Genomic DNA, 24,548 nt, shown 5'->3' with positions numbered 1-24,548 from the left:
TCATATCAACTTTCACGATTTCACATCATTAACTTGCTCCCTTTTCTCTCTCACCCATCCAAAAAGTCACCACCGTTCCCAGCCCTCTCCTCAGTGCCCTGCTCCTATCACTCCCCATCACAGAGTTTTGTTAACCAGGACCATCCAAACCCTGATTTTTAAAAGCAAAGAAAGTACATAAGAGCAATGCACTTCAAGAATTAATTTGTTCCATGGTGTCCAGCACTCCTTGGGGGTAAAAAGTGAAGATCTGAACCAGTAAAGAAAAGAAAACAGCTGACAATGTTAATTTGACACTGTGTTCTTTTTCCAGGTTGTAGATTAACTAAAATAAATATTACTTTTATTGTCTTCTTCATGAACATGTACAAGTCCCTATTGCCAAAGAGTTTTTGATTTAGACTTCATGTAATTTGCAAACTTAGAAAAGCATTTAATTTTGAAATATATAGTTTAAATTGTGGTCTCTTATTAGTTATTATTATCAGATGTAACCAGTTTGCAGATATAGATTGATCAGCTTCTGCTGATGTTAATAGGTTGGACTAGTTTAATAAAAATGGCTATTCTCAATAAACTACTATATTTTTTCTAGAAATTTGTCAATTACAGAAAATTATATATATTATTCCAGGCTCCCAGGGACTTGAATGATGTTTTCATGGCAAGGCAAGACAGATAGAGATAGCCTTAAAACTTTAGGATTGCTTATGAAGCTATAATCTTACCCTTCTCTTTTTCCTTTTTTCCCCAGTATTACCCTCACATGTCTGTGTATCAACAGTTTATTGCTACTTCATTAATGCTGAAATTTGATCTGGTGTAGAGGGGCATTATTAAATGTATAGATAATTTAATTTGTGTTTCCACCCAAGTTAAAAGCCCTCGTACTGGCATTAGATTTTTACAGAAGTATTATTAGAAAACCAGAAAAAAATTTGTTTCATAAAGTATCTTCCCTATGAAATTGTCCATAAAGAGAAAAAATGCATATTCAGAGATGTTGATCTGTGAACAAACAATGCATTTTAAAATAAATCACTTCTAAATTATAAGAAAACTCCATTTTTTTCTGATAAATCCTTTCTCCTCCCATAAAGTTATAGTGCACTATCTACTACAGAAAGAAAAAAAACCAAAATCAACATAAACCCACTTGGCTCCTCTATTACACATTTACGAGGTAAAAGTACATTTCTATGTACTCCTACTTTCATACATTATTATACCATTAGACTTCAATGCAACCAGAATGTTGTATGATCCTCTGCTTTGCTGTTTGTGTTTCACATCTTCCTGTTTCATGCTACCTCCAAAGTCTCAAATTTGTCTTATGCATGCAAAAAATTCTGGTGGATATTGTATCTGGGAATTTTTTTATGATCTTAAAAACAATAATATTATTCCATGGTATAATTTTTCTTTTTTCCCTAGAAGTGGCTCAGAACATTTGACTAGTAATTGGAGATCACTAAGCTTCAGTGACAAACTATCAGTCATATTTTATAAATTCTAAGAAATATACTGAACTTAATAGGAAATAAGCAGTGATTTCAACAGTTTGAACACAAATCAATTATATGATCAAAGTAAGCTAATTTTTTTAGAGTTATCAATGTAGTATTCATCACAAAACATTTTAAATTTTTAATTTATATGCATGTTCACTGGATGTGTTTGAAATAGCCATTAATACCTTTGGAAAAAACATTGTTCTGAAAAGAATTTTTAAGAAATTGCTTAAATGCTAAGTATTATTCTGTTTGAAATTACTCTTTAATATATGCTGAACTATCTTAACATCTCAGTCACATTAAGAGTGGGATGGTGAAGTGGTAAATATTTTAAATAGTTTTTAATATTATTTTCAAACCAATTTTCATTTTCCTATTAGTGACAGACATTTATTCTGATATCTTGTTATGCACATTCTGTATAAAGTATACAGAAATGGTGTGTTTATGTTGCAGAAGGAAAGCATATAGATAGAAAGAGGTGTGTAGGAAGCAATTTTTTTTCACATTATAATACACTTATATATTATTGATATTACTATGTTTGTTTAACCCTGGTATTGACTTTACCCTTACATGACCGCATAAAGACTTATTTCTTTTCCTCTGAAAAGACCATAATTGTTCTTTTCTTAATTGGATTCAGGTGATAGAGAGAACTTTGTTCTCTACATGCTGGCCTTAGATACAATAAGTAAATGCCAGTTTTTCACTAAGATGAATCAGAAATGTGACAAAAGTCTTTACGTTCTATGTAGGTGCACAATACTAGTTACAATACTATGAAAATGATCTCACTGACGTTGGTCAAGTCTTCAGAGAAGACAACAAGTTTTTTAAAGAAAGTGACAGCAATTACAGTTATGTGTCCCAGACAATATTTCTAGCCATCAAGCTTTAGCAAAAGCATGTACCTAAAACATGTAAAAGAAACTGTCAAATTATACAAATCCAAACTATGATTCATATTTTTTTACCTCTTAATCCCCAAGCCATATTCAGTGCTTCTGAGATGTAGTCTACCTCAACAGTTTTCCCTTCAAGGCAAAAACCTGTTTAAATCTTATTTTCAATATGTCAGGATAGACTCTGTCACTGAATCATTTCTGCAATTCTCATTTAAATCAGTGGAGTGCCAGTGTCAAACAATTTAATTTAGTGGGTCCGGATGACCTGCCTGAGGTCTATATCCACTGTGTTCACAAAAATCTTGCAAGGGAGGGACAAACACCAAACTGAAAATCTATCATTTACGCAGTATTAGAACACAGAAACCTCAGCCACAACAGTGGCCCCATGTCTGGTTGCTGACTAAACTCACAATAAAGGACAATCTTCATCAAAGAGAAAGCAAACATCAGTCCTGTGCAACACATGGCATAAATGGTTTCCTGATGGTTTTTTAACAACCAACCAGATGTTTCACTGATTATCAGTGGCGTTTCATTTTCTAATCATCTGTAGGACTTCATAGGTGTTGCATTCTGTAGTGACCCTTATCAGAAAAGCCTTGTGCACTAAGGAGTCAGTGATTCACCTGACAGTTCACCCAAGTATGCCCAGGCCTGGGCTGTGCTGTGCTGTGCTGGGCTGGGCTGCATGTATAGCTGGGTGTTCAGGCTGTGCTGGGCTGTACAAATACCTCTGTTGCAGGACAAACTCAGCCAACTCATTGTAATGGAGTAGCCTGCAGGCAGCTCCTACTTGATACCAGTGTTTATACCTCCTGCATGGACTTGCCTGTATCTAAAAGTGTGGGAAAAATTTATCATGTGAACATCCTTTCTGTCTGACAAATGATGAATAGAGTTGTTTCTTTGTGAGAAAACCCTGTAATAGCTAGAATGACTGAAATATGTTAACCTCCTCTATGGATGGGATCTGCAGTGTGCTGTGCATGGATTGGAGGGACATTCAGTGCAGCACCATTCAGAGTTCCCACCCTGGGATAAAATATTATCTATACTATTTTTTCTTTCTTTATAGTGTTAACTCTAATAAATAGCACTCTAAGTAACACATTTCCAAGTTTGAGTGCCTTTCTTACTGAGATCATCATGGACCAGTACCTCCTGGTGCAGAACACATGCCTGGACTGAAAGAAGGAGAAACCTGTTACTGCTATAATTGAATAAAAGAAACTGAACATTTCTTTGCTGCTTTTATATTGGTAACTACTTCATGACAATTAATGGTATTCTGGATTTATACCAAGGTATTAGAGAACCAAGGATCCTGGAGGCAGAGCAATAAAGTAATTGGTCTGTATAACCAAAAGCATGAATGCAAATCTCTTTCCAGTTTTGTGCTGAAAGCCCCCCTACACATGTATCTGCAGGGAGGAGGATGAAGGAGAAGGGGAAATTTAACCATTCCTGTTGGCCTCTTGCTCTAGTGTGGATATGATTTTCATTCCCAGGGCAGCACTGCAGCTGGTCTGTAAAAGGAAAAATTTGCTATCAGGGTAGCAGCAAGGGATAACAGACAAATGATAATAGTAGCAGTAAGGTCTCCTTCCAGATGTGTAGAAGAGATGAGAAGAAACCATAACACTTTCTGTTTGGGGCAGTGCATTCAGGCAGCTTTTACTTCATGCAGATGTTTTGAAAGCAGGAGACACCCAACTTCAAAGGGTGAAGCAATTGTTTATTGGCTGATACACATAATAGATGTTAAGGAAGACTCAGCTTCTAGGCTAAACACTAACAGGGCTCACAAAGCATGTTTGCTCTCTAGGCAGTTGTCACTCAGGTAGGGATGGGTCAGCATCAACACATCCTCAGTGTTGCTGAGTTGCAGTCTTCCAGATCCCCATTTTATTTCTTTAGAGCTACAATTTTTTCTGTTAGTTTTTTTCCTTTTTAATCCCGCCCTGAGAACTGCCACTTTTTCAATGTCTGCCACTCTTATTGTCTTTTCTTGACCTTTTCTTGCTCCACTCTTCAGACTTTCTTGCAGCTCTTTTTCAAAACTTAGCAGCTTTCTCAAAAGTTTAAGCCCTGTCTGCACAGACGTGCTTCATGGAAACCAGGCCCTGGGCTCAGAGAGTCACACCACTGGGATTAGGGAAACAGGGAAAGGGATGTGGCAGCTTGTGGCTGGGGAGCATCTCTATAGTCAGGACAGTGCCATGTCCATGGGGAACGTCTCTCACAGGGGTCTCAGCCTGCAGGAGCCCTTCCCCTCCTTCTTTTCTCCTACCAGTCAACAAGTTTGTAAACCAGTACTTTGTCAGCTAGATTGGATAATTAAAAGTGTCTGACAGAAAGTTGTATTGGACAAAGAAAGTGACAGAATTAATTGCATCATTGGACTGCAAGGTCAGGCAAACCTTGGGCTTTTTTCAAATGAAACCAGGAACTACTAATTGTTGTTTTGTTTTGTTTTGTTTTTTTCTTTTCCAAGAAGAACATCATAAAATGTGCAAGTGCAACAAATTCCATTTTTCTCACATTTTTCTTAAACAGTGTTCTCCACACATTGAGTAGAGACAGACAGGAGCATTTGCAGCAGCCAATCCCCAGCACTAGAGAAAAAGGACACAGTTCTTCTAACTTCTCCTTTTAGACTGAAGATTTTCCCCTTTTTCTGTTTGTTTTGCCAAGCCCTGTAGTCTTTACCTGAATGTCAAAAAATATGCATACAGCAAGGCTTTTATCAAAAAAATAAAAAAGACTAATTTTAAAACCAGGCATTGTGGCAACCAGATTTGCAACTAGGAAAAAGCTAGTTGTTTCATCAGATATAAGTGATATAAGTTATACAAGTGAAGAGACATTAGTTCTAATCAAATGCTCAGAGGGCTTAGAGGCTATTTAGTAAAATCAAAATAATACAAACATGGAACTGAAGTTTCTGGTGCTCCTGTTGTGATGTCTGATTTATTTCAGTCCTTAATAATGTAAGTTCCTGAATAATAACCTTGTGAATTTATTATTATTTTCTGCTTGTTTCTGAATAGGTTGATCTGCAAGCTTAACTGTTTAGGAGATTCTATATTACTCAAATTGTTCTTGAAAACAGCTTTTCAGGAATTACGTTTGACCACAGTTTATAAGCAAGAAAAGATTTGTAGGAAGAAATAATAATTTTTATGAGAACATCTGATGTGATTGGAGAAAAAACCAGTCACACAAGTTCTCTTTCATGTCAAAAAGATTGTTGTTTATCTCTCCAGAAAGATCAATTTGTCATAGAAAAGATACTACCTTCACTACAAACCTTGTTTGGTTTGTACCCTTTAACCTATCATTGACACATCAAAACTATTGCTGCTAAACAGACTGTAAAAATGGTTTATGATCTTTAATTCTGTCTTATTCTGGCTGACTGCTTATGAACATTTTAGCAGAGATCTAGTATATGATACTATTCATGAATATATATGGACTATGTTTTTTACATTATCCTTGGAATGATGGTATCTTTGAAACGATATTCTTCTATGATATGGAGTTATTTCCTCATATTCACAAGGACGCCTAGCTTTGCTCTCATATTAACCTCCTACAAGAACAAAAAAATATTTGTCTCCAAGTCAGTTACTCTACCTAAGAAGGTAAGTACTTCTGAGACATAAGAGTGGACAGAAGCACTATGAATAGATAGAAACAATGCATCATGAGAGACCTGGATCCTTAAACTATTTATATAGTAACAACTTTTTCCTTTTTTCTAAGAGTATCTTCCACCATTTTACATTACATTATGTCTCACATCTTTGTGACACAGGAAAATATAGCATCCTTATTTAATAGTCCAGGCAGCTAAACCAAAAAGAAGCCAAACAACTTTCCCAAAATCACAGAGAAGATCTTTGGCAAAGTGTATATTGACTATCAGTAGTTCATTCCCATCTTTAAAACACAGAATGATCCCTCCTTTCTGATGCAAACAATCTCAAAGGGAAGAACTCATTTTGGAGAGAAGATTGTTGGGTTTTTTTAGTGGTTTTTTTAATTATTATTATTCCTTACATTGTCATTTCAGGTTTTGATTTTCCATCTTGTTCTCACCTATAAAACAATTAGATGCCTTTCCCCTTTTCTACTATTCCAGTAACGTACTCTTCCCTTTTGATCAATATGCCCACATTTTTTTCCTTTAGCATTATTTTTTAAGATATTTATTACTATTGTAACATAATGACAGCTCTTAAGATAGTAACTGATGTATTTGCTTTGAAGTATTATACAGATTTTCTTTTGTATCTATGTTTTCTATTATATAATACAATACATTTAATAAATTTCTTCTCTGTATTCAGGTTGGAACAGGAGTATATATTTTAAAAATATTTCAGTTCTAATGTATTATATGCTGGTTTCTTCCTATGCTTATTATTTTCTGGTCTAGAAGTATATGTGTCTTTTGTAACCTTAAAAATAGTAATAGTTTAAAAAATAAAGAAATTCTACAAGGTGATCCTGTTCATGCCCAGTAAATTCAGGAGAGTTTAACTAAAGAAAACCCTGAATACTCTGCTTAAGATTAAATAATTCAGGCACAGTAGACTTTACATTGATTCTCTTTTGCAAGCTTGTCTAACATCACCACTACAAAATTTTTTGTCTATGTACTCTAAGCACTATTTCTTTGATCACTGATATTTCACCATGCCAGCTTCCTCTTTCAGGATCACTATTCATCTCACTCTATGTTTTTGGTACCCCCATTTTGCAACACATAAACAAGTGTAGTCTCTGTGACTGCTGGTACAAGGAGGCTGTGTTGTCCAACAGGTATCCTTGCTCAGGAGGATCTTTCTCCGCTCTGCCACTGCCTTGCTCCAAGACTTTGAGCAAGGCACTTTATCTCTGTCTCCCAGTCCCACTTTGCTCTGATTTCTCAGCTATATTTGCTCAGGGAAAGATATTTGTCTCTTATAGTCTGTGATGTGGGGATACCAATTGCAAGTGGGTTGTCTGATGCTGTAATTCCAGTATCGAAAAAACCCCAACAACATTTTTCAGAATGAAATGCCAAAGTTTCCCATTCCTTTAGTGACAGAGTCTCTGGGTGCTTATCACCTTGCTTTGTGCTTCTGAAGCCAGGAAGAGATTTGCCATTGAATTCAGTGAGAGCAGGACCACGGTTTAAATGAGTACGAATCCTGGTTCAAAAACAAAAGTACAATATTAAGAGGGAAAATGTTACCTTACGTTTCCTTTTTTTATATGCATATCTTCCTGTGACTTTTTTTTTTTCTTTTCATTTATCTATTAACTAAGCTTAGTCACATGAAGTTGTTCTGTAATATAAAGGCAGACAAATCTATACAGGTTGAAAAAATCAAATCTTTTACTACAAGAAACTTGTTCATAAGGCAAACTGGGCTATGGTATATCAAGGGGTCAATAATGGTTTTTTTTTACCAAATTCTCTGATTCACTGTAAAATAAAATTTTCTATTTTTTTCTCCTTAGTTTAAAAATTTTTCCTTCCCCTCCCTACTTCATCTTTTGATCATTATGTTTGAACAGTCTGTTGGGAGAGTATTCCTCATTAGCATTTTAAAACTTTACTGTAGGAATAATAGAGTTCCATTATTTTGATGTTTCACACTGAATTTATGTATTTAAAGAAAGGTCACCTGGTATAGGTTTGTAAGTCTGTTCCTTTTGTTATATTTATTTTTTTTTCCTTCTGAGGACTTTAACCCTCTACTAAAGCTTCAAAAATTTCTCTTTAAATACAGAGTTACTTTAAGTATCTTTAAGATAGTAGTTACTGAAACATATTTCATATGATTGAAAATAAGTTGAAGGAGGTTTTAAAGGTGTCTAGGAAAACTGGCCAATTGGCAGTTGACAAACTACCTTGGAGTCCCCTGTGTTAGGCTGTATTTTGTTACACTTACTACTAAATTTCAAGTTTCAGCATTCAATGAGAAGAAAACACTCTTTAAACATCTCCACGATCAATTATTTCTTTATGAAAAGAGGTCAAAGAGATTTTTTTTTTGCTTCTCAGTACACAGATCAGCTGTTAGTTCTTAAAAATATTGGTGTAATCAGGTCCATGGTTCAAGATATTTAATTTTCAGTATGCATGTAAAATTAAGTACCTGTGTACTTGCAAAGTGAGGTCATAAGCCAAGGAGCTAAGCCCCTAGGAGTGATCTAAGCAATGGTGTTTCAAAAACCTGATTAACTAAGGAGACAACACTGCATTTCTTTTTACAGGTCCATTGGGAGAGTGATGGATTTTGTTTCCTCTAATAACTCATAGGGCAATTTCTAATCAGACTCCTGTGGTGTCTTTATCCAGTTCGAAGTAACCTAGTAACACAGGATGTTGAACTGGAGTGTATGATGCAAACAATTCCTGGTAAAGAATTATGTGGAGGAATACAGTGCCTCTAAGATTTTAAATCAGAACTCCTGCAATGGTGCTCTCTCCTACACAAAACCCACATCCATTTATGGTTGGTTATCCAATAGAACAGAGATTCAAATTAAAAAAAAAATCAGAATGGAAATACAGTACATCATCTGTATAAATTCCTTATTTTCTCCTTTTTTCTCTTCCCTTTACTTGTGAGTCAACAGATGTGTGTCTGAAGGGAAATAAGAGCATGACTACTTAATAATTGTTCTGAAACACAGACGAGACCTGACAGTTTTATTTTTACCAAGTTAAAGAAAGAAAATATATCAGGTATACTGCATGTGCAATCTCCACTGAAATGCACCCATAATGAATCTTAACTATAACCTCTGAATATGCCTAATGGAGGCAATAGTTTGAATCTTAAATAATAAAACAGGAGTTCTTCACTTCTCTTTAATCTCCTCTGGGAAGCCCAGTTAATTAAAGCTGTTTATTACAACTTGATCAAAAAGCCTAAATTCTATGTGTCCTACATCTAGCTACTACAATATTCTCTGTCATTGAATCCTCATGAGGCCCTGAAGACTTTGACTTGGTAATGCAGCCATCAAAGAGATAGAGTAACTCGATCTTTAGTCAAAGCTGTTTGTTTCAAGGTGCAGTGCAAAACATGCTCTAGGCTTTCCAAGGCTGCAGTCTATTTCCTCCTTAACTTTAATCTGAAAACCTCCTTGCCATACTTAATTTAGCATTTGAATCAAATTAATTATTTTGTAACAAGACTGCTGTGGAGGATGTAAATTTCTTATTTATCGTGGAACATTAATTGATGCAGTGGAATGCTCTCTTTGAGCAGCTGCTGTTATAATTTATATGTTCCAAATAGGTAAGTAAATGTAGTTCACAGAGTCACAAACATGTGCACACTCACATTCATGAAACATTAAGATGAAGTAGTGAATTGAAGAGGAGAATTCACAAGTCAGATAGAAAAGGAGTAATGAATATTTACAGCTGCATTTCTGTCTTTATTATAAAGAGAAAAAAATTACACTAAGACAGTTTTACTATCTCTACCTTATTCAAAGAAAAGTGTGATTGTTGATGATTATTTTCTTACCTGTTCTTGTTAAGTATTAAACAAGAACATGATCATTATGAGCTTAAGTTTAAAAAAAAAAAAAAAGTGATTTGCCCAGATTCTCTTTGCCTCAACTGAGAGCTCAGTGATTCAAATCTCAGTACTGATTCAAATCTAAGGATATAAGGATATAAAAGAAAATAAAATAGAAACTTTGCTACAAGGTCCCTACACTGTCAGAAAATCCTATATTCAACAATAAACTGTGATAGGGAGCACCCAGAAATTGTAACCATCTATTGTGCTAGTTTTGGCTGGGGTAGAGTTAATTTTCTTCATAATATCATATAATAGCATATCACAGAATCACAGAATCACAGAATCAGCTAGGTTGGAAAGGACCTTGAAGATCATCTAGTCCAACCATTAACCTAACACTGCCAGTTCCCAACTACAGCATATCTCTCAGCGCTATGTCGACCCTACCCTTAAACACCTCCAGGGATGGGGACTCTACCACCTCCCTGGGCAATCCATTCCACTGCCTAATAACCCGTTCTGTAAAGAAATACTTCCTGACATCTAGTCTAAACCTTCCCTGGTGCAACTTGAGGCCATTCCCTCTTGTCCTATTGCTTGTTACTTGGTTAAAGAGGCTCATCCCCAGCTCTCTGCAATCTCCTTTCAGACAGCTGTAGAGGGCGATGAGGTCTCCCCTCAGCCTCCTCTTCTCCAGACTAAACAACCCCAGTTCCCTCAGCCGCTCCTCGCTCCTCGTACATGTGATCCAGACCCTTCACCAGCTTCGTTGCCCTTCTCTGGACACGCTCGAGTAATTCAATGTCCTTTTTGTAGTGAAGGGCCCAAAACTGAACACAGTAATTGAGGTGTGGCCTCACCACTGCCAAGTACAGGGGTAAGATCACTTCCCTTTTCCTGCTGGCCACGCTATTTCTGATACAGACCAGGATGCCATTGGCCTTCTTGGCCACCTGGGCACACTGCTGGCTCATGTTCAGCCGGCTGTCAATCAACACCCCCAGGTCCCTCTCTGACTGGCAGCTCTCCAGCCACTCCTCCCCAAGCCTGTAGCGCTGCTGGGGGTTGTTGTGGCCCAAGTGCAGAACCCAGAATTTGGCCTTAGTGAAACTCCTACAGTTGGCCTTGGCCCATCGCTCCAGCCTGTCCAGATCTCTCTGCAGAGCCTCCCTACCCTCGAGCAGATCAACACTCCCACCCAACTTGGTGTCGTCTGCAAACTTACTGAGGGTGCATTCGATCCCTTCGTCTAGATCATCAATAAAGATGTTAAACAAGAGTGGCCCCAAAAACCGAGCCCTGGGGGACACCACTCGTGACCGGCCTCCAACTGGATTTAACTCCGTTCACCACAACTCTTTGGGCCTGGCCATCCAGACAGTTTTTTACCCAGCAAAATGTGTGCCCATCCAAGCCTTGAGCAGCCAGTTTTGCCAGGAGAATGCTGTGGGAAATGGTGTCAAAGGGCTTACTAAAGTCAAGGTAGACAACACCTACAGCCTTTCCCTCATCCAATAAGTGGGTTGCCCTGTTGTAGAAGGAGATCAGGTTTGTCAAGCATGACCTGCCTTTCATAAACCCATGCTGACTGGGCCTGATTCCCTGGTTGTCCAGCATGTGTTGTAAGATGGTACTCTGGATGAGCTGCTCCATCAGCTTCCCGGGTACTGAAGTCAAGCTGACAGGCCTATAATTTCCTGGATCATCCTTCCGACCCTTCTTATAGATGGGTGTCACATTGGCCAATTTCCAATCTGTTGGGACCTCCCTGGTCAGCCAGGACTGCTGGTAAATGATGGAAAGCAGCTTGGCGAGCACCCCAGCCAGCTCCTTCAGCACTCTTGGGTGTATCCCATCCGGTCCCATAGTCTTGTGTGTGTCTATGTGATGCAGCAGGTCACTGACTCTCTCCTGGATTGCGGGGGGTCATTCTTCCAGTCTCTATCATCTGGCTGAGGGGGCTGGATTCCCTCAATACAACTAGTCTTGTTATTAAAGACTGACGCAAAGAAGGCATTAAGTACCTCAGCCTTCTCCTCATCACTTGCTACCAAGTTTCCTTCAGCATCTAGCAGGGGATGGAGACTCTCCCTGGTCTTTCTTTTGCTATTGACATACTTATAGAAACATTTCTTGTTATCTTTGATTGCTGAAGCCAGATTAATTTCCAGCTGGGCTTTGGACCTCCTGATTTTTGCCCTGCATAGCCTCACAGCGTCTTTGTAATCACTGTGAGTGGCTAACCCCTTCCTCCAAAGGCTGTAAACTCTCCTTTTCTCCCTGAGTTGCAGCTGAATCTCCCTGTTCAGCCAGGGTGGTCTTCTCTGCCGTCTGCTCCTCTTAGAGCACCTGGGGACTGCCTGCTCCTGAACCATTAACACTTCCTTCTTAAAGAGCACCCAGCCTTCCTGGACCCCTATACCCTTCAGGACCATCTCCCAAGGGATCCTGTCAAGCTGGTGCCTAAACAAGACAAAGTCAGCCCTTTGGAAGTCCAGGATGTCAGCCCTGCTTAGCCCTTTCCTGGCCTCTCTAAGAATAGAGAACTCTATTATTTCATGATCGCTGTGCCCTAGTCATCCTCCAACCGCCACATCATCCACCAGTCCTTCTCTGTTCACAAAGAGGAGGTCCAACAGGGTACCTTCTCTGGTTGGTTCTCTCACCAGCTGTGTCAGGAAGTTGTCCCCCACACATTCCAGGAATCTTCGGGACTGGTCCCGCTCTGCTGTGTTGTATTTCCAACAGATGTCTGGGAAGTTGAAGTCCCCCACAAGAACAAGGGCAAGCGATCGTGAGATTTCTCCTAAATGCCTATAGAATATTTCATCCACCTCTCTGTCCTGGTTGGGTGGCCTATAGTAGACTCCTACTACAACATCTGCCCTGTTGGCCTTCCCTATAAAATCATATAAATAATATCATATATCATATAAAATAACATCATATAAAATAACATCATATAAAATCCTATAAAACCATATAATGGTTTGGGTTGAAAGGCACCTTAAAAATCATCTAGTTCCAATCCCCCTGCCATGGGCAGCGACACCTCTCATTAGACCAGGTTGCTCAAAGCCCCGTCCAACCTGGCCATGAACACCTCCAGGGAGAGGGCAGCCACAACTTCTCTGGGCAACATGTTCCAGTCCCTCACCACCCTCACAGTAAAGAATTTCTTCCTTATATCTAATCCAAATCTACCCTCTTTCCATTTAAAAGTTACCCCTTGTCCTACCACTACAGTCCCTGAAAAATAGTCCCTCACCTTCTTTCCTCTAGGCCCCCTTTAAGTACTGGAAGGCTGCTAGAAGGACTCCCCAGACCCTTCTCTTCATTAGGCTCTCTCAGCATGTCCTCATAAAGGAGGTGCTCCAGCCCACTGATCATCTTCATGGCCCTCCTCTGGACCCATTTGAGAAGGTCCATGTCCTTCTGATGTAGGGGACTTCAGAGCTGGACACAGTACTCCAGGTGAAGTCTCATGAGAGCAGAGTAGAGGGGCAGAATCACCTCCCTTGACCAGCTAGCTACACTTCTGCTGATGCAGACCAGGATATGGCTGGCTTTCTGGGCTGCAAGCACACATTGCTGGCTCATACTCAGTTTTCCATCCACCAATACCCCTAAGTCCTTCTCTGCAGGGTTGCTCTCAATCCACTACATCATTGCCCAGCCTGTATTTGTGCTTGGGATTACCCTGACTCAGGTGCAGGACCTTACCCTTGGCCTTGTTGAATTTCATGAGGTTTGCCCCGGCCCACCTCTCAAACCCTTCAAGGTCCCTCTGGATGGCATCTCTTCCCTCCAGCTTGTCGACTGCACCACACAGATTGGTGTCGTGGGCAAACTTGCTGAGGGTGCACTCAATCCCACTGTCTATGTCTCTGACTAAGATGTTAAATAACACCAGTCCAAATATCCATCCCTGAGGATCATCACTTGTTACTGGTCTCCACTTGAACGTCGAGTTGTTGACTGCAACCCTTTGAGTGTGACTATCCAGTGAGTTCCTTATCTGCTGAGACATTCATCCATCAAATCCATGTCACTCCAATTTAGAGACAATGATGTCATGCAGGACAGTTTCAAATGCTTTGCACAGGTCCAGGCAGAGAACATCAATTTCACTTCCCCTATCCACCAGTGCTGTATTCCCATTGTAGAAGGCCATCAAATCTGTCAGGCATGATTAGCCCTTTGTGAAGCCACATAGTAGCTTGTATGGGGCTACATTTTAGATTTGTGCTGGAAACTGTTGATAATACAGGGATGTTTCAGTTACTGCTGAGTAGTGCTTACACAGCACCAAGGCCTTTTCTGCTTCTCAGACTGCTCTGGCAGCTAGGAGGCTGAGGGTACAAAAGAAGTTGGGAGGGGACATCACCAGGACAGCTGATCCCAACTGACCAAAGGGATATTTCATACCATATGACATCAAGCTCAGCATATAAATCTGGGGGAAGAAGAAGGAAGGGGGGGAAATTTGGAGTGATGGTGTTTGTCTTCCCAAGTGACCGTTTTGCATGATGAAGCCTGGCTTTCCTGGAGATGGCTGAACACCTGCCTACTGATGGGAAGTAGTGCATTAATTCCTTGTTCTGCTTTGCTCACGTGTGCAGCTTTTGCTTTACTTATTAAACTGTCTCTAACTCAATCCATGAGTTTTCTCACTTCTACTCTTCTGATTCTCTTTCCCTTCCCACTGGGTGGGAGTGAGAGAGTGGCTCTGTTGGGCTTAGTTGCCGGCTGGGGCTAAACCATGACATCTAGAGAGAGAGAATTAATCTTACCCTGTGTTCAACTCCCTTTTATCTCACAAAACACAATCAAAAAGTATAAAATACCTAACCCCCTCCTGTCTTGAAATTCAAGCCAAAAGAATGCATGCATTTCTTATACCAGACCCTTTTTAGTTTTGGACAGCTGAAAGAAATATGTTTTAATTCAACATAAGATTCTGGTGGCTTCTGCCTGTATCATACAGGGTATTGTACCAGACAGTTTTAAATGTCAATTGCTGCCATTTTACATTAAATATAAAGCTTGAAAATGAAGTCTTAATACCTTTGCTCTTGACAGCCACTGAAAAAGCCAGATGATTTAAGCCACCTTAAATATCTCCCATAGTAGCTTCCCTTTGTAAAAGGCAAGTGGATTTAATTTCCCCATTTTCACAAAAGCCTAAATCACCCTTGTGACACAGCAAGTCCTGTACACATGTTGAAGGCTCTGTTACTTTTTTTTTTTAACTGAAATTTCTCCAAAATACAAACAAGTAACTACTTCTGGAAGTACATATAACTGCATGGAAGCACATGCAAACATCTTGAACTTACAAATAAAATAACCACTGAATTCAAGAAGGACAGACAGTTTAATAGTTGTTTCATGCTCTTACATAAGAGGTCTGTTTTCTCCCTAATGGCAGCATGACCCGATACCTCCACAAAAAGCTTAATGTACTGTAGGTGCCAAGTAAAAGCCATCAGCCCTGATTCACACCTTACTATAAGCTTTCTGCCACCTGGCCAGAAGTGTGTCAACACCAGAGATAATGTCCTTCTTGTTCTCATTCTCTAGCTATACTGTTTTGAAACCTCCACTGTACAATCAGACAAGAAATGCATATCCATCTACATTTGTCACTCAGAGAGCCCTATGCAAAGGTCTCAATAATACACCAGGACTTCCCAAGAGAATCCCCTACCCTTCTGCTTCACTGTAATTAATATTACCCCTGTGAGGCTTTTTATGTAATCCTGGTCATGTCCTCAGTTTGTTCACCTGAGAACACCCGAGGATCTCTCCGTGCAGCTGTTGTGCTTCCTTTGGAAATAAGGTAACATTCAGTTTTCTCCACAGTTTGATATTATCACTCTATAACTGTTAGTGGCAGGCTGAGGAGCAGAGACATTCACTTCCTCACTGGAGCTCAGCCTCATGTTTCAAAAGACAGAAACTGATGTTCATGGACTAAAATCAACAGATCGGCATCTTACGACAAACAGATAGAAAGGATGGTTTTATGGTCTCTTTTTTTTAATCTCACTTTTCAAATGTGTTTTTCACATTAGCAACAGATTTTTCTTGGCATATATTTGTAATATGATCTGTTAAGGCAAATCTTGTAACATTGCTATGGTTGCAGTGAGTTTTTCTGTGTTTAAAGTTATTTTTCTGTCCTCTATTTTAGCCATATTTAAATACATAGGGGTAGACTATTTAGTGAATGCATATAATCCCCAGAAGAGCATAAATGTCTTGTTCTGTCCCTGAAGGACCTCCTGTAGATATACTGATTTACTAATATGTCCCCTGAAAAAAGGACATTTTAGTTTCAGAGCTGTCCTTTAACTGAATACTTCTTTTTCAATTTCATCCCCTTGACGTTGCTTGCATGTCGCAGTTAAACTTTAATCTATCAAAATGCTTAATCACAGGAAAAAAAAAGCATGAACATCAGAGAATCTGCACATTAAATTACAGTGAACACAATGAAGAATGTTACAATGCATGATTAAAACACACTTTGGGCCAAGTCAATCAGCAAATGTTTTCCGAATTGCCATCCTGACATACAACATTCATGCTGAAATGATGAAAGATGGATAAGAAAGTGAGGATTGTCCCTAAAGCCATGAAAGAAAAAAATCCTTTTCAGTAGTTATCATTGGAAAGCCTGCTATGGATGATCTATGAATCTGTATTCTGACTGATCTAGAAAAAAACATTGTCATTTGTGCTGCATTTAGAGGATAGATATTTTTCTTTTTAATTCAAGGTAATGAGTTATTCATTCTCAATGAAGATTATTATTTTGTTTTTCTTAAGAGCTGGAGAAGCAGAACATAAATTGAAAAAAATTTGATGTTTGCTAGAATGAAACTGAACTTCATGAAAAAATACTCAGGATGGCACTTTTGGTTTTCTGCTTTTGAGTTCAAATATGCCTTCTCAAAATTAATAATATAATCAAAGGTAAGGGATCAAATGCCAACTGCAGTTGTCAATGACTGGAATACTTCAGAAAAACTTGTCAGAATAAATTATCCCTCATCCTCTATTTCCTTTACTCTCCCCACTCTTCCCTTTTCCTATTTCCCATCTATGTCTTTAATTTATTTTCTCCACCTTCTGTTTGTAGATAGAAGCTTATGAGAAATGTAACTAATTCTTTTCTGCTCTATGACAGGGTAAGAAAAGAACACACTCTAATCTCTTCTAAAACAAAGCCATGATGTAGTAATCTGTTCTGAAAATTATTCGTCTCCAGTTCTATAAATCTTTACCATAGACACTAATAGTGTAATTAATAGTAATAGCAATAGTATTGTTACTTATTATTTATCCTACAAAAATGTTGACTGTATTAGGCATAGTGCAGTTATTTTCCTAAACCTCAGGAGTGGAGGTGATTATGTACAATTCCAGTATGAAGGGAAAGGTAACGATTGGCTATAGAAACAAATAAAATGATGGTAAATTTTGGTAAATTAAATTGTCAGAGAACGGTTTTATCATATGATCTGTCTGTGATTGCAAGCACTGAACAGTCTATGTAGATACCATAGCAAGAGAGAGAATTGAGAAACAATATAAGAGAAGTTAGTGAAGTGTCTGAGTATTTAAAAGTAAAATCTTACTTGTAGGGAGACAGAGAGAAGATTCTAATATACTTGTTTGAACATCTGAAAGGCAAGAAGCAAAAGCTGGGCATTGATTGACTAGCTGGTAATTGGTCTCTTGCTCTAGATACAATTATATTTTTTCAGGCCACAGCAGAGAGAGTAGAAATTGAAATGTGAGATAATAAAGGCCTGAAAAGGCAGGAGAGGTGGTAATGAAAAGACACATTGTATTAATGATATGCAGAAAAACAGCAGTCTCTAAAGACTGAAGAAATCATGTGTGACATTAGCAGTAAGCTTGGATTGACAAAATGGTGGTGGTGTTCAGACTGTCTGTGAAATGAGGGAGAAGAGGTTTCTTAGAATGAAGTTTAGGGATTTTGTCTTGACCCTGCACAAAAATTTTAGCTCAGACACAGGGAGTCAGACCCAGAGAAGGACAGGAATTGGATTAATTTGTACAAGTGGAAATGAAGATAGAAAGGAATCCAGTATTCCAGAAAGGAATCTTGGTGATATACACTCTTTGGAGTGCCTTGAGTAAAATTTGAAGAGGAACTAGAAATGGTACCAGAATTAGGATAGGACAGAAACTTAGTGGAAGCTAAGAGAAAGACAAAATTAACAATAAAATGATAGGTTGTGAGCTCAAGGTCATCTAATAGATTAAGAAAAGGAAGCATAGAATATTGATTCTGAACTTTGCCCAAGAGAAAGTTATGAAAGACATTGAAGACAGACAAAGGCTTTATAATAGCATAGGTTAGTCTATGAGATTTTTTTTCCCTGACATAAGAGAAAAAAAATCAGAGCTTAAGAGTTTTCAAATTTACCCACAGGCAGCCAGAAAGTATGATTTAAGTCAAAGAAAGAAGGACTCATGATGAGAAAAAAATAATACCATTATATATAATTTAATTCCACTGGAATAAAATTTCTACCCACTGTCCCTCCTGTTCCTAACCTTATCTTACTATAAATGCCATTCCACAGACACACTTTCTGCTCCTTCATTTACTGAAGATTTTCATGTCTTATGCAGGAGATTATTTTCATAAAATGACTAGACCAGTTTATAAATTTTGAATCTCAAAAATTTTATATTTTGGAATAAAACAAATTTTATTTCAATGAGTCTGAATTCTAACACTAAGATTTTGTGTCCAAAAATACTCTTGAAAACAGAAATTTTATTCAACTTCAAAGAGGAAGCTGTGAGCTTTTGTTTGGAAAACAGGGTGGTATATCTGCATGACCTAACCTTCCAAGTTTTTCATTATCTTAAAATATGAGTGGCAGAAAAGAGTTTTGTTGGTGCTTCTGAATGACTTGTTTGCTAAGCTTCTACCATGACTATGACTGCTGGTCATGTAATATTTCTCTTCTTGAGCAAAATGTCCCTATTCCCTGACTATTTTTGTTTAGTTATCAAAGCGTAAATGACCTGCAAGTGCTCCAGCTCAATCAACCTGTCTCCACAGAACTCACTCTGATTTTTCAATGCCGTGTACTGGGAGACCTAAAATCAGATGTACCCAGATGTGGTCTCAGGAGTGCTGAGTAGTGTGGTACAATCACTTAGTTTGATCTGCTGCCTGCACTGCTCTTACTGCTGTTGATCATCTTAGCTTCCTGCTGGTCCAAGGCCTTTTCTGCAGATCAGCTTCACAGCCCCTCAGTGCTCAACCTGCAGCACTGTCAGGGAGTCTCTCTATTTGCCTTTGTTGAATTCCATAAGGTTCCTTTTTGCCCATTCCTAGGGCCTGCCTAGGTCTCCCTTAATGGCAGCCCCAACTTTGAAGTGTGTCAATTGGTCCTTCCAATTTGGTGTTGTCTGCAAAAATGATGAACAAGGACTAATTGCCTCCATGTCCTTGTTAAAAATGTTTGAAACAGGGCAGGCCCCAGGATAGAGCACAGCGGTACCCCACTTGCTACACACCTCCAGATGGCCCATTAACCTCTAACCTATAAGCCTGATCATTCAAAGAGTTTCCTCCATTGGCATCTATACCTTTTTTTTGATTTAAATACAGTTGTTCAAGAGCATTTGTGTCATCTGCATTACAACTGTTGCCACTTCTTTTGTCCTCATTTGTGTTTTGCTCCAGTTCCCTTTCCTTAGAGAAGCACCAATCAACTATTTTCTTTTCTTTGGAATCTTTTGTATTCTCTTCTATTTCCACAGCATGTCTTTTTCACTCTTGGAAAACTACGTGTTTCTGTGTCCCTTGAACAGCTTACCACATATACAGTGCCAGCAACTAACTTTCAAGTATCTGTGGCTGAAAAAATAACTGTCTCATTGGAGCATGACTACCTCACTCTTTCCCTGCTCTTGAACCATATTCGATGCAAAGCCTTTTCTGTTTCAGTTCCAGCCAAACTCTATGAAGTCTTTAAGCTTGTGGAAGTTCCCAGAAAATTTTTATTCAACAGTGAGAATTCACAGTGATGTGAAAGTAACTCTCTACGCAGTTTCCACACCGAGTTCAAAATGGCCTTAATGCTTGAACACTGCTACCCTGTCTGTTCTGCTCTAGCACGGTCCTAATAGCACTGACATTTGACTCTTATCTGGCTGCAGCTCCCAGCTCAAATGACACCTTCCAACCATTTGCCCAACATGCTGGGACCGGTCTGGTCTGGATTCTAGACCAGACTTTACATGTGGGTCTGGTACCTGATCTTCTTCTAAGTAATCACTCATATACTGACATTTCCCTAAAGCTATCAGCCTTCCCTCTTTGATGTCCAGATTCAGAATATCCTTACACAGCAATTCTATTTCTGTATTGTAAGCAGGGAGTATTAAAAATGCTCTCATGCTCCATGTCGTTGAGTTAAAAAGGCAGTCCTTTATCAACTTGATTATTATCTACTTCCCTGTACTCTGAAGTATAATACTAGCAAAGAAAAGTGGTAGGGAGAAAGAGAATGAGAGAGAAGGGATAGGGGAGGGAGGACAGCAGGGAAAGAATTTTATATTTTTGCAGCATGCTATGAAAATAGACCCTGGCAATTTTAACAAAATGAAAATCAGAAACACCAAGCCCCACTTTGGTTGAGGGTTGCATCTTCACAGTGCTGTAAACTGAGTCTATTCCATCTAAAAAGTTGTTTTTTTGTAAATCCCACTGTTTGCAAAATTTTAAACATTTTGTATTCAGAGACACATTTTCTGTAAAAGGAAACCAATGTATTTTTAAGCAACTGTACTTTGAAGACTGAGAGTGTTTTGCAGGGCATTTGAGGAAGAGAAATTACAGCACTAGCAGCAGCTCATGAAAATCACAACAGGCAGTAATGCTAGAATGGTTAGAGCTCTGTTTTGTTGCTAGGTAAAGACTGACCATCTTTGCAAAATTTTAAGCAACACTGCTTTTAGTTTATATTATTCTGGATTGCGTTTTCCTTCAGGCAATTATATTTTAAGAGGAGAAAATGTCTTAAAAGTTGTTGGCTACAAAATTGCTATAGTAAATCTTTTACATAACATTCAATGTTATATCCAACAGGGAAAGGATGGAGAACAGAAAACAATGATAAATCAGCTACTCCAAATATTTAGTTAGACATCAAAGTTTCATTTAAAGTGTGCATGGCACATAGGGTATACATGTTTGTAGTTTTAAAAATATTATTTCTATCAACCTTATATACAGGAAAATGAGGACTGTAAAGCTAACCAATTTTAAGAACAACATGAAAGTCTTAAAATATTATTAATTGCATAGAAAGAGTATACAGCCAGTCTGTAGTATATTTAGTATTTTTCTTTCAGGTCTTTGTGATTGAAAAGCTAATCAAACCAATCAATGCATTTTCCTTTATAAACCATTGAGATCTCAGTATGCTTTGAGAAGTGTTATGTTTGCATGGAAAACAGGGAACACACATAGGGGAATACACTGAATGTTTAGATTAGATTGCATTTTGTGTAATTATTTTTACTTGAGGAAATAACTTTTCCAACAGAAATGCATACATGTGGCTGTAGGTGGCATAGGAGTATAACTCACTAAATTACCTCATGTTACATACTTCAACATATATTGTCTTTTACTTAGAGACAATGGGTGCAACAATTAAAAATGTGACAGAAATAGGTTGCCTGAGTTACTTCCCATAAACCTTGTCACAGCAGAGAACTAGGGGTTTTGTATTGAACTAGGGCAGTAGATGCAGCACATTATATAGTGTGATCATTCCCTCATTATATATGGACAATTTCTACATATTTACTTGAAAAAATAACCTCAATGAAAGGAGCAACAATTTGATAAGCTGCCTGGAAGGAACGATTTATATAGATAAAATTTATATAGTTATAGATATTTACATATAAAGCAATATCTTATATATAATCACCTAATATTTCCATGAAATGTTAAAATTAATATAGAAAGTAATAATATTAATGAATTCTATATTACTAAAAATAAATCTAATTCTTTTACTAATCAGCTAAACAAAAGCAGAACTAATATTGATGAGGTATTTATCCAAGAGGATGTTCACAAATACTTCTATAGTCACACAATTACATTTGAAACATACTGTTCAGCTGTTGCCTTTAATACTATCAAATTCCCAAGGTTTTCAAAAGTAGGTTATGAATAAGTGATTTAAACAGTTCAATAAGGGATCTGTTTTTCAAAGCTGTATGTATATTCTACCACTTCAACTAGAACTGAACCTTTAGTATCATCAACCATGCTGCTTCATGTGAGAGCATTTGAATTAAAAAAAAAAAAAAAAAAAAAAAAAAGGATTCTTCATTTAGAGAGGAAAAAAGATACACAATAATTTCCATAGAAAAATAAACAGTATGAGTATAACATTTATATTGACATGCAGATAAAAGTTTATGGAGGCAAGATCACTGTGCCTGTCCTCTTCTTCATGGTGTGAACATAGGAGAAAAAAAGGTGTATTGAGTGCAGGTGTCCAGGTGTTGGTAATAGGAGGCTGCAGTGCTGGCCTCTGTGAGAAGAGGCTATGGGCTGCTCTTCGCTGGACACAGATGCTTCCAGCTGGCTTCAAAATGGACCCATCACACAGCTGAGTTCATCAGCCAAGCTCGTGCCACCTCTGAAAATATATTTAAAGACAGAAAGTACCACAGGGAGAGAAGGGAACAAAAAGGAGTGAAAAACAATGGAGGGAACACAACAGTCAGAGGAGAAGGAGGTGTTGCTTCATGGAGCAGACTGCAGTCTGTGGAGGACCTGCACCAGAGCAGAGGATATTCCTGAAGGAACTGCCATCCATGAAAAGCCCTTGCCAGGGCAGAGGAAAATTGTTATGAGTGAAGAGAGAAGCCACTATGTACTGATCATAACACCCTCCTGTCCCGTACTCTTCATTGCCTCAATGAAGGGGGTGAGTGTAACCTGCCATGATAACAAGAGGAAAGAAGAGTCTGGAGTGAAGCTGAGTTTGGGAAAAGGGGAGGGAAGTTGTTTTCTTTATGGTTTAATGATTGTATCTTTTTTCCCCCGTACCCAAATAAGTAATTAAATATATATTAATTATCAATAAATTCTATTAATTTCCAAAAATCAGGTAATTGATCTCTTATTTTTTATCTTGATCCCTGAGCTTTCTTGCTCCTTCTCTTTTTATATTCTTCCCCAAACCTTCTGAGGGTAGCCAATGAGTGGGTGGGTGTCGTGGTTTAGGCCCTGCCGGGATCCGAGACCACGTGGCCACTGCTCCTCCCTCACAAAGGGAGTGAAATACAAACCGCGGGGTTGAGCTAAGGAGAGGTTTAATACAACAGTGCAACAGCAACAAAACGAACAACAACAATAACAATAACAGTAATAACAATGGACAGAGCAAGAAATGTACTGATACAGCAGTGAGAGGAGCGATTGCACACCCCACGCCTTCTACCAATTCTCCTGCTCTTGGGCGCCCGGACGTGATGTCAGCATGGTATTGGATAACCCGGCTAGAGCTTCCCCCCCACTGCTGGGGAAACTTAACCCTATCCTAGCTGAACCAGGACATAATCCACCCCTTTATTCTATACCATCTGCATCACATCCAGCTGCCATTTAACAATTAGCATTAACAAAGAAAAATTAACAAAAGCACAGTATAATTCACAGGGTGTTTTCACCCACAATCAAGTCCCCTTGTGGTACGCATCAGACCTCTCCATCCTGCATCACCCACCAGGTGCAGTCTGGTCCTTGAGCAAAAGCAATCCCGTGGATGGGTTTGCCTTTGCCCGGCGCAGGACTAACCCAGACCATTTTTCCCAGCAGGTCCCTCATGTGTACCACAGGGACTTTATCCCCGTCTACAACACGTGGAAGTTTTGACTGAGCCGGGCCAGCTCGACTGGCAGATCCTCTTGTGTTGACTAACCAAGTGGCCTTTGTCAGATGTGTGTCCCAGTGTTTGAAGGTTCCACCCCCCATTGCTCTCAATGTAGTTTTTAACAGCCCATTGTAGCGCTCGATCTTCCCAGAGGCTGGTGCGTGGTAGGGGATGTGGTAGACCCACTCGATGCCATGTTCTTCTGCCCAGGCATCTATGAGGTTATTTCGGAAGTGAGTCCCATTGTCTGACTCAATCCCCTCTGGGGTGCCGTGTCGCCACAGGACTCGGTCTTCAAGGCCCAGGATGGTGTTCCAGGCGGTGGCGTGGGACACTGGATAAGTTTCGAGCCATCCAGTGGTTGCTTTCACCATTGTGAGCACGTGGCGCTTGCCTTGGCAGGTCTGTGGCAGTGTGATGTAGTCAATCTGCCAGGCCTCTCCATATTTATATTTCATCCATCGATCTCCATTCCATTGGGGCTTCACCCATTTGGCTTGTTTGATTGCAGCACACATCTCAAATCCGTGGATGATCTCTGTGATGGTGTCTGTGGTGAAGTCCACCCCTCGATCTCGAGACCACCTGTATGTTGCATCTCTGCCTTGGTGGCCCGAG

The sequence above is a fragment of the Strix aluco genome, chromosome 2 (assembly GCF_031877795.1).
Source record: "Strix aluco isolate bStrAlu1 chromosome 2, bStrAlu1.hap1, whole genome shotgun sequence".
NCBI lineage: Eukaryota > Metazoa > Chordata > Aves > Strigiformes > Strigidae > Strix > Strix aluco.
Note: the sequence above shows the minus strand (reverse complement) of the source record.